This window comes from Saccopteryx bilineata, chromosome 5, assembly GCF_036850765.1.
Source record: "Saccopteryx bilineata isolate mSacBil1 chromosome 5, mSacBil1_pri_phased_curated, whole genome shotgun sequence".
NCBI classification, from domain to species: domain Eukaryota; kingdom Metazoa; phylum Chordata; class Mammalia; order Chiroptera; family Emballonuridae; genus Saccopteryx; species Saccopteryx bilineata.
Window position 1 is genome coordinate 77,924,319 of NC_089494.1, and position 16,911 is coordinate 77,941,229.

The 16,911-nt window shown below is 37.0% G+C and overlaps 1 protein-coding gene across 4 annotated transcripts in view; it reads left to right on the top strand.

The window, feature by feature from the left end:
- BAZ2B (bromodomain adjacent to zinc finger domain 2B) overlaps positions 1-16,911 on the top strand; it is a 452,863-nt gene that overhangs the window by 202,414 nt on the left and 233,538 nt on the right. For all 4 annotated transcript variants that reach the window (XM_066279494.1, XM_066279495.1, XM_066279497.1 and 1 more), the window contains one exon: positions 701-743. The gene's annotated coding sequence lies outside the window, so the exon portion shown is untranslated. The remainder of the gene's footprint in view (positions 1-700; positions 744-16,911) is intronic.

The window sequence follows — 16,911 nt, forward strand, 5'->3', positions numbered from 1 at the left end:
TGAGCTGCTAATGTAATAACAGAGAGAAAAGTATAAACAGTACCTGTCTTTTGTTGGTAGTATATTTAAGACACTCTAATTCTCTTCTTGTAAATATTTGCAAACAAATGAAACTAACCCAAATGTCCTATCGTTCATTTACTAATATACTTACTTATTACGTTAACCTTGAGTGTTGCTGTATAAAAAAAATAATCTATCACACTATAATAAATAATAACCTATAAATAAACTTCAAATATTTTATGTTTATTTGTATTGTGCTAATTGTACTTTTTCTGACAACTTGATGTTAGATTAAATATGACTTATGGCATAAAGAAGACACATTCTTTTTTTTTCATTTTAGATGTTATTTTTTTTTATTAATTTATTTATTTTTAATGGGGTGACATCAGTAAATCAAGATACATATATTCAAAGATAACATGTCCAGGTTATCTTGTCGTTCAATTATGTTGCATACCCATCACCCAAAGTCAGATTGTCTTCTGTCACCCTCTATCTAGTTCTCTTTGTGCCCCTCCCCCTCCCCCTTCCCTCTCCCTCTCCCCCCTCCCCCCATAACCACCACACTCTTATCAATGTCTCTTGGTCTCACTTTTATGAAGAAGACACATTCTAAACAAACTTTTTAGCTTATGAAATTACTTACTCAAGTATGATTCAGCTGAATTCTATTTCTGTTTCCCTATTGCAGATTTCTCAACAGTGATGTCACAAGATTGACCACATTGATCACAGTAAGACTAAATGATAATAAGCTTTTAAAGATATTTTGTTTTTGCTGAGAATGAGAATTTAGAAAATATTTATAATTTTAGAGTATGACTTTTTTCAATGGCAAATTGAATGTTTCTATTTTCAATGAATTACATCTCATACTTCTAGTTATTAAACACTTTAAAAATATTTCTCTATATCATTTAAAAACATTTAAAATGAAAATTAATTTAAACTTATAAAATTGAAATTATATTAACAATTTTAGTGTGAATCATAATTTGAACATCATCTCTTTTAGTTTTAGTTTTTAGTACAAAAGTGGCAAAATATTTATGGTGATTCCACAGTAGGAAAAAAATTATAAAAATAATATGGTATGATACTGGAATCACTTATTAAGGCAAGATTGATAACAGCCTGAAAGCATTCTTTGGCTTCTTAAACTTTTTATTGATATTTATATAAATGATTTTAAATAGGCTTCCAAAAATTAAGAATTTCAGAAAGTTGGAGAATTGTTGAAAAATTATTGTTCTTTTAAGTAAGTGATACTTTTCTTCTTTAATTTTAAGGTGTTAGTTTCTACTGTGTATAAGGAAATGTGTTAAAGAAAAACTTTATTTAAGGTCTTGATCCACCTTATTATAATAATCTAACTAGTAAATTCTCAGTTATAGTACTAAGATTTTATAGCATTTTTGAAAAATCTTTTTAAATAAGATATCAATTTTGAGTAAATCATTAACCAGTTAATTTGCCTCTTTAATCCTCTTAGTTGTTTATTAAGTATAGCAGCAGTAATCATCAGAAATGTAAATTTATGTATAGATAATCTTTGTATTTATGTTTTAACATTTTTTTTGTAAGGCTGTTTAGTTGGTAAATTTAGCATTTTTTAGAAGCTAGAGAGATATTTTATTGTATTTTTCAAGACTTTTTCATTATCATTGAGACTACAGTTGTTTATGGCATGTCTGTTAATTTCCCTAAGGGGAGCATTTTAGCTGTTTCTGATATGTAGCTCTTTGCTAGTTTTTTTTTCTTAATCAGTACTTAATTGCCCTGATAGCTTACAACAAAATATTAATATATTTATGTAGTAACATTTTCTTTTGTAGTAACATTTTGTTTAGCATCTAGTGCTTTTACAATCAAGGGAGTTTAAAAGAGTAGCACTGGATGAAAAAGATGTTTATTAATATTTTTAAATTTATAAGTGCTGACTCTCACAATTCATTTTTAGAGTAATAGAGTAATTACAAGTGTTTAACTTCAGGAATTTCAGAAAGAGATGTGTTGTTCAAGATTATAAGATGTCAAATAAGTTAAAGACTAAAAGAATAGAAACTCTAACTTTGTGATAATGTCTGAGTCATGAGGCTTTCTTCATCCTCCTGAGTGAGGGAGAGGGTAGATTTACATACTGATTTAAACTGAGGGTGCTACTGAGAGAGCAGTTCAGATGGTGAGCATGGGGCTGGGATAAAGTGAGGTCAGGGAATGGCTGACGTATTCGGAGAAAATGGAAGAGTTAAGGAACTAATCAGAGGTAGAGAAGCTGGTAAAATGAGATGCTCAAGTTAGAGCTAAAAGAGTAGAATGTTGTGGTTAGAAGGGAAAATTGTAGATTATTTCAGTGCTGAAGCTGTAGTGAGTATTTATATTTTATATAATGTGCACTCTTTATATTGTTTTTCTCAGAAATTTTCAGAACTCAAGAAAATTCCTGTTTTCCCCCGTATGATAAAAATCCACAGAAATATCAAAATTTTCTAAATGATCTTTCTTCTTCCTAGCCATCATTAATTCCATTGCAGTTTATATATGATCTCAGTTTAATCTTATTAAGGCATTAAAACTGGTAAACATTCTTTTATCTCTCTTCTTGAAGACATTTAGTGACTTTCCATTTCCTACAAGGTCAAGTGCAGACTAACTTGATATTCAGAATCCCTAATCAGTTTAGCTCTCACACATTTGCCAGCCAAATATCCTACTATTTAAGACAAAGAATCCTAAACTGTACTCAATGTGAACTACATGCGCTACCTTGAATAGACATTTTGTTTACATACTTGCATTTATGCCATTCCCTTTTTCTAGAATATTCTTTTTTCTTTTTAGGTTTTTTTTTTCTTCTGATGAAATCAGACCTCCTTTCTATTGCCCCTTCCACATGTAATCATCCTGTGAGACCTTCCCTAATTATCCTAATTGAAAGTGATTCTGTCTGTCTAGTAGTTTGGCCATGCTTAATTTTTATTATTCCTATATTACTTGACTACATGTATGCCCCTGAATTTTGCATATTTTAATACATATTTTCCAATGTACTTAGCAAGTGAGTATTGAGGAAATGTTTTCTAGTAATCATAAATACCCCAGAAAGAGCTAAATTAATTAGTATCATTAGTTTTCTTATAGTAATATTAAAATAAGAATATTAATACATGAAGATCCAAAGTTGAACTATGAGAAACAGGGTGGCTAGGAAAAGCGTAGGTTTGATAACCAGAGAGGTTTCAAGGCCTGATGCCACTGTACACTAGGAATGGGACCTTGGGCACGTCAGTCAGCCTCTTTGTGCACCTGTATCCTCACCTGTAAAATGATGTATTACATATATATTAAAGTATTGACTGTATAAGTTCCAGCAAGAAAGCTGATTAGTTAGATCTGTTGATTTAATGTGCTTTTATTTGGGAAAATGGGGTCTCAGACCTACTGGAATGCCAACATTTTAAAAGGCCAGAATGAACGTTAGAACAGTCTGGGCTATGCTGCATCCCCCATGAGAAAGCCAAGGTCCAGGAAGTGTGAAAGGAAGTAATATGCGTAAGGGTAAAGAATATGAACTGTGGTCAGAGAAACCTGTTAAGTTTGAGCTGTGAAATTTATATAGCTGTTGTGATCTTGAGTAAATTACATAATCTAAGATCCAGTTTTCTCCTCACTAAAGAAGAGATAATATTAAATCTCAGGAATGTGAATATTAGATGAAATAATGCTTTATTTTATTTTATTTTTATACAGTTTTTAAAAGATTTTTTATTGATTGATTTTATTTTTTTTACAATTTTTTTATTAAGAGGAGAGAGAAAGAGAGAATGAAGGTGAAGGAGCAGGAAGGAAGCAACAACTCATAGTAGTTGCTTCCTGTATGTGCCTTGACCGGGCAAGCCCAAGGTTTTGAACCAGTGACCTCAGCGTTCCAGGTCTATGCTTTATCTACTACACCACCACAGGTCAGGCTCGATGCTTTAAAGCACAGCACAGAGGCTGATACATACTAAATTATTATTTCTACATTTTAAATGAGAGGAAGAGAAATAATGAGACAGACTCACATATGTTCCCTGACCAGGATTTACCAGTAGCCCTTGTCTGGGGCTGATGCTCAAGTCAACCAAGCTATCCTCAGCACCTTAGGCCGACACTTGGACCAGTCACACTATCCTCAGTGTCCAGTGCTGATGCTGGAACCAATTGAGCCACTGGCTGTGAGAGGGAAAGAAAGAAAAAATAGGGAGAGGGAGGGGAAGAGAAGCATGTAGTAGCTTCTCATATGTGCCCCGACTGGGGATTGAACCTGGGATGTCCACATGCTGGGCTGATGCTCTATACACTGAACCAACCAGCCAGGGCCCTAATACTAAATTCTTTTATCTATCTATCTATCTATCTATCTATCTATCTATCTATCTATCTATCTTCTATCTATCTATCTATCTATCTATCTATCTATCTATCTATCATCATTATCATTATAGTGTGAGATCTTGGCCTAAACCTGGTTTTGCTTTATTTCATTATAATTTAAAAAATTTTAAATTGATTTTTAGAAAGAGAGGAAGGAGAGAAAGACAAAAACATGGATTTGTTCTTCCACTTATTTATGCATTCATTGATTAATTCTTGTATGTGCCCTGAGGATTGCATCGCAAACTTGGCATATTGAGAGTCATATCGAGTGGATGCTCTCACCAACTGAGCTACCCAGCCAAGGCTTCACTATTCTGTTTTGTTATCTCCTCTCACTTGATTGAAAATCTTTCAGCATTTATAAGAGGCACATAAAAAAAGAGATTTTTTTCTTCTAAAATCTTCTCAAATTCTGCCTTCTCTATGAGTACTCATGCAATGTCACTTACATGCATGTTTGTTTTATAAGTAATTTCATTAACATAATGGCTATAATTTATTTTTAAATATTTTTATTTAATGTTTTACTACATACTTAATCTGTCACAAAGCAACTTTTAAAATAAAGTGGCTTTTCCATTTTTTATTAAGCTTTCCTTTTTCCTCTTGGAGTTTTTTTATATTACTTAAACTTGATAAGATTAATCTCTACCAATAGAAATATTTAATTGAAATTTATCCTGGCCAGGTAGCTCAGTTGGTTAGGCAGTGTTTTTCAACCAGTGTGCCGCGGCACACTAGTGTGCCATGAGACATGGTCAGGTGTGAGTATAAATACATTTAGAAACTATATTATTAACTATATGTATAATATGTACTGTGTTAGAGTGTCATTTTATGTCATTTTGGTAGGTGGTGTGCCCCAGGATTTTGTAAATGTAAAAAATGTGCCGCGGCTCAAAAAGGTTGAAAATCACTGGGTTAGAGTGTCATCCTGATATGTCAAGGATGGGAGTTTGATCCCCAGTCAGAATATGTATAAGAATCAACCAATGAATGCATGGATGGGTGGAACAACAATTTGATGTTTCTCTCTCTTTTTCTCCTTTCTTCTCTCTCAAAAATCAATACGTAAAATAAATTTAAAAAAAGAATCAACCTATGAATACGTAAATAAGTGCAACAATAAATCAATGTTTCTCTTTCCGTTCTCTCTCTAAATCGGTCATAAATTGAACTTTTTTTGTGATAAAGAGAGAGCCAGAGAGACAGAGAGAGGGACAGATAGGGACAGACAGACAAGAAGGGAGAGAGATGAGAAGCATCAGTTCTTTGTTGTGGCTCCTTAGCTTTCGTTAACTGCTTTCTCTAATGTGCCTTGACCCAGGGGGGTACAGCAGATCGAGTGACCCCTTCCTCAATCCAGTGACTTTGGGGTTCAAGCCAGTGACCATGGGGTCATTTTTATGATCTCATGCTCAAGCCAGTGACCCCGTGCTCAAGCCGGATGAGCCTGTGGGGAAGCAGAGAGACAGACTGCATGCACCAGACTGGGATCCACCCAGCATGCCCACTAGGGCATGACGCTCTGCCCATTTGGGGCATTGCTCCACTGCAACCAGAGCCCCTTGGGGTTTCTAACCTGGGTCCAATGTGTCCCAGTCCAATGCTCTATCCACTGCACCACTACCTGGTCAGGTTATCTGGACTTCTTTAATGTGACAGAAATAAACTTCTGTCTTGTAATCTACTGAGTTTTTTGCTTTGTATTACTCATGGTCAAAACCAATCCTGATACAGCAAGATAATTTGACAAAGAAAGTTTATGCCATTGTTAATATGTTTGATTTGTTTGTATTTCATTTATGTTACTTGAGTTCTGCTGTCACTTTTGATGGCTTAAATTTTAGGAAAAGAATAGAAAAGGGAATGATTCATTTTATCCAGGAGCGGAGATTAGGGAAACTTATACAGAGAAGGAAATATCTGGGTTGTTTTTTTGAAATATAAATTAGAAGGGGATCCAGAAAGAGGAACTAGGCATATACAGTGGAAAGGACATTATGTCCAGGGACACGCAAATATTTTAGTCCAGTATGGTTAAAATTTAAATTTTGAGAAGGCCCTGGCTGGTTGGCTCAGTGATAGAGCATCAGCATGATGTGTGGATGTCCAGGGCACACAGGAGAAGCGCCCATCTGCTTCTCCACCCTCTCTCTTCTCCCTTCTCTCTATCTCTCTCTTCCCCTCCAGCAGCCAAGGCTCTATTGAAGCAAAGTTGGCCTGAGTGCTGAGGATGGCTCCATGGCTTCCACCTCAGGCACTAGAATGGCTCTGGTTGCAGTGGAGCAATGCCCCAAATGGGCAGAGCGTCATGCCCTAGTGGGCATGCTGGGTGGATCCCAGTCTGGTGCATGCAGTCTGTCTCTCTGCTTCCCCACTGCTCACTTCAGAAAAGGATGAAAAAGTAAAATAAAATTTGAGAAAATAAATGAGCCAAAAGGTTAGATGTTTTAGGAATTTATGAACCAAGAGCTAGGTATCTATTGAAGACTTCTTTGAAATTAAATATTTTAATATTACTTATGTTTTTTATTAAGTATTTAACAGTATTTTTATACAAGTGTTGAGGAAGGAAGAAAAAACTAATATTTATTCACTGCTTTTTAAGAGGTTGAGTGCTTGCTATTTGAGACTTCAACAATTTTAGAAGTCATATTATTATATTTTATAGATGACTAAACCGAGTCTCAGAAAGGTTAAGTGTCTTCCCAGTGTGTTCTATTGATAGTTAAATCATTATTTGGAAAGTAAAAATTCAACCATGTTCAGAACAAGTCTGGTATGTATTATCTGACCTTTATTTTTCTACTTTTCTAATACCAAAAGTAGAGTTATAGTCAAATTTAAAATATCTTTGGACAATATAAAAACAGTGATCAAGCCATAAGTATAAGCATACCTTGGAGATACTATTGGTCTGCTTCCAAACCGCTTCAGTAAAGTGAGTCCTGCGAACTTCTGATTTCCCAGTGCATATTAAAAGTTATGTTTACATTATACTGTAGTTTAAGGGTGCAATAGCATTATGTCTAAAAAACCCAATGTACATAACTTAATTGAAAAATATTGTATTACTAAAAACAGCTAACCATTATCTGAGCCTTTAGGGAGTCATAATATTTTTTCTAGTGATGATTCTTGACCTAGTGACACAAAAGATCAGAATCACAGGTCACTATAACAAATATTAGTAGTAGTAGAAAAGTTGAAATATTGCAAGAATGGCCAAAATGTGACAGAAACATGAAGTGAGCAAGTGCTCTTGGGAAAGTGGCTCAGCGTAGGCTTGCCACAAACCTTCAATTTGTAAATAAAGAATAGCTGTGAAACGCAATAAAGCAGAACGCAATAAAATGAAGTAAAAATCTATCCAGACATCTCTTTTAAAATAAATTTTATTATTATTTATTTTAAAGACTGAAGGAGATAGAGAGAGAAACATCAATTTACTGATCTACATATTTATTTTATTTATTCATTGGTTGATTCTTGTATGTGCTTTGACCAGGGATTGAATCCATAACCTTGGCATTTTGGGATGATGCTCTAACCAACTGAACTACCCAGCTAGAGCCTATATAGATATTTTCAAGTAGTACATTTAAAATATGAAATTTAGCCTGACCAGGTGGTGGTGCAGTGGATAGAGCGTCGGACTGGGATGCGGAGGACCCAGGTTCGAGACCCTGAGGTCGCCAGCTTGAGTGCGGGCTCATCTGGTTTGAGCAAAAGCTCACCACCTTGGACCCAAGGTCGCTGGCTCAAGCAAGGGGTTACTCGGTCTGCTGTAGCCCCATGGTCAAAGCACATATAGGAAAGCAATCAATGAACAACTAAGATGTTGCAACAAAAAAACTGATAATTGATGCTTCTCATCTCTCTCCATTCCTGTCTGTCTGTCCTTATCTATTCCCTCTCTCTGACTTTCTCTCTGTCTCTGTTAAAAAAAAAGAAATTTAAAAATCTGTATACTGTAGATTTATAAAGTATGTCTTAAACATTTTGTTTTCCAGAGTCTGAATTGTGAATAGTTTATTCAAATTTAGTATGTGGTAGCTATTTAAATTACTTCATACAGATCAATTTTTATTGCTATTCCTAAGTGTATATTTGTTCACCCCTACTATATCTCTCCCAAAAGTTGTACTATTTTAACATTAATGTAGCTAAAAGCATGCATGGTGTTCGCTGTATGAGTGACTACAGATATAAATGACACTAATGCTGTAGAAACCCAGCTAAACTTCTTTAAATGAGTGAAAGTGTGCAATTTTACACACTCATTTGATTTAGAGATTAGTTCTTATCTGAAGTTCTAAATGAGTGACTATTTAATAAAGCTGCCTCAGAAAGAAAAAAAACAATAAACTTAACAGTCTAGAAGTAATTATAGAAGCATGAGGAAATCTAGTTTTCTACTTTTTTGTTTATTTTTTATTTCTCCAGCTTTAATTTTTATACTTATTATAATTATTATTTATAAAGTAATACTTTTATGCTTTTTCATTTTACAGTATATAAATGGATAACATTGTATGTATTTCTTCTACTGTGGAAAAGCTTTTCAGTTTTCTACTTTGTTTTGGTGCTTATTTTCTTTTTCCTTTTTCATGAGAGAGGAAGTGGGAGGTGGGAGAAAGAGCGAGAGGGAGAAGTATTAACTTGTTGTTCCACCGAGTTGTGCTCCCATTGATTGCTTCTCGTACAGGCCCTTAACAGGGCTGGAATCAGCAACTTGAGGGTTGAGCCAGCATCCTTGTGATCCAGCTGGTGCCCTCCAGGACTGAGCAGGCAACCCTGGGATTGAGCCAGTGAACTTGGTGCTCCAGGGTGACACTCTATCTACTGTACCACCAGCTAGGAAAATTGGTGTTTTTATTTATTGTAATCAGCAAGGCGTGTAGCACCTAAACTAAGTAAATATTTTCTGAAATTTAACCTTATGAGACATCATTTTTTTCCTCTCACACTTTCTAGAACACTAAAGAACACATCTGTGAGATGTACATTACAGAAATGTTATTCACGTATTAGCTAAAATACAAGTATAGTCTGCAGAAACTGTTTTAGAGATAAGAAGAGTGTTATAGACTGAGCTATGGGATTTTGATATTTGACTTTTTCTTTGTTTTGTGTAAATATATAAAGAAAAACTGGAGGAGAAAAGATTTTGATAAAAATGGAAAAATTCTTATTGTGTAGCATCAAAAGGATACCCAAGTTAGCATGTCATAGTTCTTAAAAATTTGAATGCATTAAAAAACATTACATCAATTGTTACATTTCCATCATAATATAAGATAGTACATGTAAACTTTTACACGTGCAAAGTATGCCATTTGTTTTGTGAATAGCACATCTGATGCTTGCAATTTTATCCTCTGATTTTTCTTTTTTCTCAGAAGAAAGAACTCTTCAACTTTTGTTCATAAAATTCATGATTTTTTTTCCTCTTTATTTCCCTTACCATTGAATATTCCTATGTGTCTTTTTAAATTCTGGTTGTTTTATATTTTCAGTGTCAATCTTATGGAAAAGATATTTGAGAAAATGTACACAATTGGTATGAAACTCAAATGTCACAGCTCTCCTTAAATGCTACCCCCCATGAAATTTCTCAATCCTCTTGAACTTGGAATTATTCTCCCCATCATGTCTGCCTTTCTAGTATCTGTTATTTTTATTATAGTATTGTTCCTTAATACTGAGTCTTTGGACCTGAGTAGTAGAGGGAGTTTGCTATAAGAATTTACAAATTTATATATTAATATAAAAGAAATTAATATAACTTGTATCATTTGGGATGCTTATCTTACAACCATTTACTATCATATACTTTCAGGGCTATGATTATGTTTAATTATGTCAGTCTAATGAGTACAGAACAAAACTAGATTTGATAGTGTACAAATGTTTCATTTGTACCAAGTGAAGGCTAGATGACATACTGAGCTAGAAACAGTGGGAATAGTACATCATTCAGGGACTACTAGACTATAAAATAGGCATGCCAAATGCAAATATATTTAGAAATAATGGTTAAATAGCAGTCAGCACCATAATTTATGTTGAATATGATAATTTCATTTTAGCAAAAATATCATGATAATTTGAAATCTTAGATTTGTAGCTTTTATGTGTGTACTTTGTAAATTTGTTTTGGTTCTATATGTGAATAAGATCTGGAAGTAAGGTGAAGTTTCTTCATTTTTTTTTTTTTTTTTTTTTTTTTTAGGTGAGAGGAGGGGAAATAGTGAGTCAGACTCTTGCATGTACTCTGACTGGGATCTACCCAGCAACCCCATCTGGGGCCAGTACTGAGCTATTTTTAGCACCTGCAGCTGATGTGCTCAAATAGAGCTATTTTCAGCATCTGGGGCCACACTGGAACCAATCCAGCCACTGGCTGCGGGAGGGGAAGACGGAGAGAAGTGGGGAGGGAGAGGGGAGAAGCAGATGGTCACTTCTCCTTTTGACTGGGAATTAAACCTGGGATGTCCATAGGCTGGGCTGATGCTCTGTGCACTGAGCCACCGGCCAGGACAGAAGGGAAGGGTATATTCTTTTTCTTTTCTTTTCTTTTTTTTTTTTTTTTTGAAGCTGGAAATGGGGAGAGAAAGTCAGACAGACTCCCACATGCGCCCGACCGGGATCCACCCGCCACGCCCACCAGGGGCAATGCTCTGCCCACTAGGGGGCGATGCTCTGCCCCTCCAGGGCGTCGCTCTGCCGCGACCAGAGCCACTCCAGCGCCTGGGGCAGAGGCCAAGGAACCATCCCCAGCGCCCGGGCCATCTCTGCTCCAATGGAGCCCCGGCTGCGGGAGGGGAAGAGAGAGACAGAGAGGAAGGAGGGGGTGGGGGTGGAGAAGCAAATGGGCGCTTCTCCTATGTGCCCTGGCCGGGAATCGAACCCGGGTCCCCCGCAGGCCAGGCCAACGCTCTACTGCTGAGCCAACCGGCCAGGGCCCAGAAGGGTATATTCTTTTTTTTTTTTTTTTTTTTTTTATAATAAATTTTTATTAATGGTAATGGGATGACATTAATAAATCAGGGTACATATATTCAAAGAAAACATGTCTAGGTTATTTTGTCATCAAATTATGTTGCAAACCCCTCGCCCAAAGTCAGATTGTCCTCCGTCACCCTCCATCTATTTCTCTGTGCCCCTCCCCCTCCCCCTAACTCTCTCCCTCCCTCCCTCCCATGTCCTCCCTCCTCCCACCCTTGGTAACCACCACACTCTTGTCCATGTTTCTTAGTCTCATTTTTATGTTCCACCAATGTATGGAATCATGTAGTTCTTGTTTTTTTCTGATTTACTTATTTCACTCCTTATAATGTTATCAAGATCCCACCATTTTGCTGTAAATGATCTGATGTCATCATTTCTTATGGCTGAGTAGTATTCCATAGTGTATATGTGCCACATCTTCTTTATCCAGTAGAAGGGTATATTCTTATCCGTAGTTGTACAGTTGTCCCTCGCCATATTGTGGTTCACTTTTCGCAGTCTCACTGTATCGCGGATTTTTAAGTTGTATATATCTAATTTTGTATCACGGATATTTCACTATATCATGTGATTTTGCGGTATATAGGTATTTTTATATATTTATTATTTTAATTATTTTTGCAGTAAAATAGGAATTTTCTAGCTTAAAATATTGAAAATAGCCTGACTAGGTGGTGGCGCAGTGGATAGAGCGTCGGACTGGGAAGCGAGGACCCAGGTTTGAAACTCTGAGGTTGCCAACTTGAGCTCAGGTTCATCTGGTTTGAGCAAGGCTGACCAGCTTAAGCCCAAGTTGGCTCAGCAAGGGATCACTCGTTTTGCTGTAGCCCCCCAGTCAAGGCAAATATGAAAAAGTAATCATTGAACAACTAAGGTGTCACAGTGAAGAATTGATGCTTCTCATCTCTTTCCCTTCCTGCCTGTCTGTCCCTCTCTCTGTCTCTGTCACACACAAAAATTGAAAACAATATAAAAATATTCATTAAAACATATTAAAAGTATTAAATTATCTTCATCGTTCAAGTTGTATTATATTCACTGGTGAATATCCATATAGAATTTTATATGTTGTTAAAATTACATAGGTTTAAGAATGTAGAAAGTGTTTAAGAGCATAGGAAGTGTTTATAAGTGTGGGAAAGGTTAATAACAGTGTAGAAAGGTTAATAAGAGTGTGGGGAGGGTTTATAAAGCCTTAAGAGTATATATAAATAAAATAAATATAAGGTCGCTACTTCGCAGATTTTTGCCTATTGCGAGGGGTTCTGGAACCTAACCCTCGCGATAGATGAGGGACCACTGAATTTTTTGTATGGCCAGTAGTCGTGGCCATCACGACCAGGCACATGCAGGTTCACATTAAATTTGGTCAGACGGTAAAGAAACTGCGGAGCTGAAAACTGGTGGGCCATTCCTTTTATTCTAGCCTTGTACTCGGCCAGCGAGTAAACACAAACACACAGAGAGCTCCAAAACCCACTCACTCAGCGCTCACAAAGCTACTGACACATCTGGGTTTTCCTAGAATCAAAGGGCCCACCAGTCTCATCAGAGCTCGCAAGAGCCCTCACCTCTGTTCCACATCTGCTTCTTTCTGCACAAACTCTGCACAAACTGGCTTCTCCTTCAGCACCCCACCATCTTGGCTGCTTCTCTTCAAAAACATGGCCTCCACTTCCTCCTTCTTCTTCTCTTAAAACTTTTTGGCATGAAACCCCTCCTCCAGCACACATTAGCATAAGAAAGTCCCTTCCCAAGCAGGATGGTATCTAATTAGCAGTATCACTTGGCAGTATCATTCATGTGGGATATAACACAAATTTTACAAACTTATTTGCCTGACACGTTTCTATGTATTTCAGTAATATAATAATTCAATTTTAATTAATATGTGCTATACAACATTTTTTCATCCTACGGGTATATACATAAGTTAAGTTTCAGAAATATTCTTTTTTTGCCTGACCTGTGGTGGCGCAGTGGATAAAGCGTAGACCTGGAAATGCTGAGGTCGCCAGTTCGAAACCCTGGGCTTGCCTGGTCAAGGCACATATGGGAGTTGATGCTTCCAGCTCCTCCTCCCTTCTCTCTCTCTCCTCTCTAAAAATGAATAAAAAAAAAAAAAGAAATATTCTTTTTTTGAAAAAAATATAGACTCATTAGGACTTTGTTTCCCATCTGCGAATCTCTTATATTTCTTTGTTTTTTGCTGTTTTTTTTTCTGTTTTATTGAATTTATTGGGGTAGCATGGGTTAATAAAATGACAAGTTTCAGGTGTACAATTCTATAATACATCATCTGTGTACTCCATTGTACGTTCATCACTCCAAGTCAGATTTCCTTCCACTATTCTTTACCCTTCCATACCCTCTTCTGCTGCCCCAACCCCTTCCTAAATATTCTTACAGAGCCCTTATTTGCCTTATGAGATGACTTCGTGTTCCATTGTTTCACCTAGTAGTTTCTAAAGTCCTTACAATCTACTAAAAGGGTAGATAATGTTTTATTCATTCTTGCAGTCTCCTTAAAGTCTGTTAACAGTGCTTTGTACCCAACAGTGGCACAGTACATATTTATGCAATAAACTGGCCTATGCTGGTGAGCCTCTTAGTGTATTGATAATCTGTCAGATTGAATTAGAATGGATAAATATAAGGAAAACATGTATACATTTTAAGAATTTGAAATTCATAGATGTTAACAAATTCCTCTTTTTTTATTTTTTTTATTTTTCTGAAGTGAGAAGCAGGGAGGCAGGCAGACAGACTCCTACATGCGTATGACCGGGACCCACCTGGCATGACCACCAGGGGGTGATGCTCTGCCCATCTGGTGCATTGCTCCACTGCAACAGGAGCCATCCTCAGCTGCTGGGGTGGAGGCCATGGATCCATCTTCAGTGCTTGGGCCAACTTTGCTCCCCTGGAGCCTTGGCTGCGGGAAGGGAAGAGAGAGATAGAGAGAAAGGAGAGGGGGAAGGGTGAGAAACAGATAGGTGTTTCTCCTATGTTCCCTGACCGGGAATCAAACCCAGGACTTCCACATGCTGGGCCAACGCTATACCGCTGAGCCAACCAGCCAGGGCCACAAATTCCTCTTTTCAAATCAAATATCCCTTGGATTTTAATTAAAGTGCTGAATGAATTTAATATGATAATCAAAGGATATTTAGGATGACAATGGGTGTGTAAATGATTTCATGGCAGACTAGAACTGAATGTAGAGATGTAACTGGATTGCTTCAGGAATCAAGACAGTACACCACCATTGCAAAAGATGTAGTTTTATGTAGGTATGGGTGCTGGAGAGCACAGGTTTCCTAGGCTGAAGAGACAAAAGACAGGGACAGGAAAATGGATATGGACAGATGCTAAGGACACTGTCTCCTACCTTTGGGATGTTGCCAGAAGCCACAGTGCCTAGGCAGTGTTCTCTTTAACTTTGATGGATGTAAAACTGGCATAAATTTAAATCTTCCAGAATACTATGGCAAATACATTTTCTAATTTTCCAATTCTGTTGTAGTATAGTTTTGTATGATGTTGCTATAGCATAGTCAGTTCTCTTGCTAACTTCTTCAATGTCTTCCTAGTTTCTAGTTAAATTGAATTTTTTATCCCTAAATATCAAAGTCATTCAAAGTTAGCCATGTCCTGTCTACATAACTTCATTTCCTTCTACTTTCCAACACATAGACTGTTTTTACTCATGTTACTCCTATAGCCACAGCATAGAACTGTGCTTTCGTCTGAATCTTTTTACAAACATCATCTCCTTTTCTTGAAGTAGTTACTTCTTTTTAATTTTTTTTATTTATTTACTTTTTAAAAAAGATTTTATTTATTCATTTTTATTAGAGAGAGAGAGAGAGAGGGAGAGATAGAGAGAGAACAGGGGGAGGAGCAGGAAGCATCAACTCCCATATGTGCCTTGACCAGGCGAGCTCAGTGTTTTGAACCAGCGACCTCAGCGTTCCAGGTCAACGCTTTATGGGTTACTTCTTTATACTAATTAATTCTTCAGGTGGTCATGTAGTTTTTTATGACAACTGTGACCTTCATTGAGTTCCCTTTCCTCTCAACATTTGACCTTTATTTTCTGCTACAGACTTCTTTTTAAAATTTAAAACTTTTATTTCCAGCTCTGTGTGTGACATTGGTATCTGATTATGCCACAGGTACTAAATCTCACATGTCTAAACTTGAACTCATTATCTTCCAATTTTCTAGAAACCTTACTCTCTTTACATGTTCCCTTATTGATTAGTGATATCAACATCTACTCAGCTACTCGAGCTAAAAACATTAGTTATCTTCAACTACTTTTTCAAAAACTTTCATTTATTCTGACATCAAATTCTATTGATTTCCTACATGCAGTGTAATAAGACCTAATATTTATGGAGTTTTTGCTGTGTGCCAGGTACTAATTTAAGCATTTGATCCATATTAATTCATTTAATCTACAGTGTGTCCGTAAAGTCATGGTGCACTTTTGACCGGTCACAGGAAAGCAACAAAAGAAGAAAAAATGTGAAATCTGCACCAAATAAAAGGAAAACTCTCCCAGTTTTATACCTATGCAGTGCAGTTTGATGTGGGCTCACACACAGCTTTTTTAGGGCTCCTTAGGTAGCTATCCCATAGAGCAGTGTTTTTCAACCAGTGTGCTGTGAGACATGGTCAGGTGTGCTGTGGGGAAATTAAACATGGGTCCCCAAACTAAGGCCTGCGGTGGCTATTTATCCAGCCCGCTGCCAGCCACCTCCATCCGAACATAAACATTCCCCTCACAATCCCTCCAGCTATCAGCGACAGGAAGAGTGGAGGCACAGGGAACGCTCACTGACCAATCACCTTCTAGGATTCATCCCGACCACTAGCGATGAACCAATAGTAGGCCGCCTCTCATCCACACCCAGGAAGGTCCCTCTAGGGCTGCCGCGCACTTGTCATTGTGTGTCCGTGGTGAGTAGTTGAAGCTGCTACTCCTCCCCATGGTCCCGATTTCTAATTCTGGTCAGGACTGGAGGTAAATGTTGCCACCGCTAGATGAAGCCTCAGCCTCAGCTGGTTATGTCTACCCTGATGGTGTATATAGATATTTGACCTTTATCTTTTTAAAAGAGGCCCCCGCAGAGGGTGATATACAACGCATCATAATGCATCACAATGTTATCTAACTTTAAAGCTAAAGTTTGCTGGTCTTCCTTTGGACAGTTTTTGGTTATCTGTTGCCAAGGAGTTCCCCATTCTGGCCAACAAAGCTATTTTGAAATTGCTCCCGTTTTCAACCACATATCTATGTGAGCTGAGCTTCTCAAGCTTGACTGCGATAAAAACTAAAAACAGAGAGAGACTGAGAACTGTTGAGGCAGAGCTTCGTGTGTGTCTTTCTACCATTCCTGCCAGGATAGGATATCCCTTTTGTGTTCATCGAAACAGGCCCAGGTTTCACACTAAGTG